This window comes from Echinops telfairi, unplaced genomic scaffold (genome assembly GCF_000313985.2).
Source record: "Echinops telfairi isolate 266 unplaced genomic scaffold, ASM31398v2 ScPeMD7_9;HRSCAF=40, whole genome shotgun sequence".
In the NCBI taxonomy this organism is placed as follows: domain Eukaryota; kingdom Metazoa; phylum Chordata; class Mammalia; order Afrosoricida; family Tenrecidae; genus Echinops; species Echinops telfairi.
In genome coordinates this window covers 34932914-34934268 of record NW_022103906.1, presented here as the reverse complement: position 1 = coordinate 34934268, position 1355 = coordinate 34932914, and positions in this window count along the sequence as shown.

Below are 1355 nucleotides of genomic sequence, written 5' to 3'. Positions count from 1 at the left end.
GAAGAGATTCCTTCCAATGATTCACCTGTCTGCGAATCTTGGAGCCCTCCTGCAAGGGCCCTGCTCAAACTGCTGTGAGGTAGATCAGAGCTCTGTCTGAAGGGAGGGAGGCTGGTGCTTAGGTAGCCTTAGTGAAACAAACCCCTAGCCACGTTGGCGTTTGGATGGTTTTTGTTTTTTTCTAGCCTCCTGCTCTCAGCCTGGGCCACACAGTGGGCAGAGAGGATCATCCAGGTGGAGGCAGAAGGAGTAGCGCCAGGGGTGCTGTTTTCCCTGAGCACAGAGCACAAATGTGAGCAAGTGAATGGGTTTCCCAAGGCCAAAGCCAGCCCCCCTGCTCTAAGAGCCATTAGGCACAGGTAGCCTGACCCTACGGGCTGAGGTAGTGGAGAAAATCAGGGGTGGGGTTTAGAAAATTTCTCAGGGCGAGGGGGGTGGCAAGAGAAAGGAGGCACAGGAGGATGGTGAAAACCCACTTAGTAAGGACGGTCCCTGCCCAGTGCGCACCCCACCCCCCACCCAGGCCCCACGTCTGAGTCATCAGGTGCTGGAAGGTAGTTTTTCAGTAGAGAACTTCCACGGGGTTCTTTCTGAACAGAGGCGAGAAGCTTTCCAAAGGTTCTGGATCAACAGAGTTGAGTTGCCGTTTCTTGTCCTCTATCGCTTAAGAAACTCCCCAGGAAGCCCTGAAAAGGGAGATAACAGTTCTTGGGGTGAGTGGGGCAGAGGGTGGCAAGAGAGGAATTCAAGGGAAGGGGCAGAAAACCTGGAGACCACATCTCATTCCACAAACGTCTCGGGTGCACCACCCAGTCACCAAACCTTCCCTCCGGCTCCAACCCGGGACAACTCACAGCCGCAGGTTTTCCACCCAACGTTTCACTCCCCACCGAAGCCATCAAGCCTTTGAGAGAAGCCAGAGCCGAGGCAGAGGGCTGGGGCGAGCCTCTTTGCAAGGCGGACTCAGCCCCAGGATGACAAAATATCTGCGCTGCCCCGGAACCGAGGCCAACGCACACTAGAGCTGATCCCGCCAGGCCGGGGGCCTCCTCGGGTCACAGCACCCTTGGTGCTGGGCTGAAGAACAACCCTACACACAACACAACACACAGACACACACGCACCCCACACACACTACGTGGGATGGGTCTGCTGCGGGCCAGGCTCACAGCTCGGGGTCGGGGTCCTTCCTGACCCCGGCTCCCGCCTTCTCTCCAGGCGGTGACCCTCCGCAGCAGTGCCACCTCCTCCTGAACCCCCAAGAAGTGGACTCCGGAAGCTGGGGCACCGAATCCTGCCTGACCCCAGGCCGCCAGCCCCTGGGCCCCGGTTTCCTACCGGTCTCTCGAGCGGCG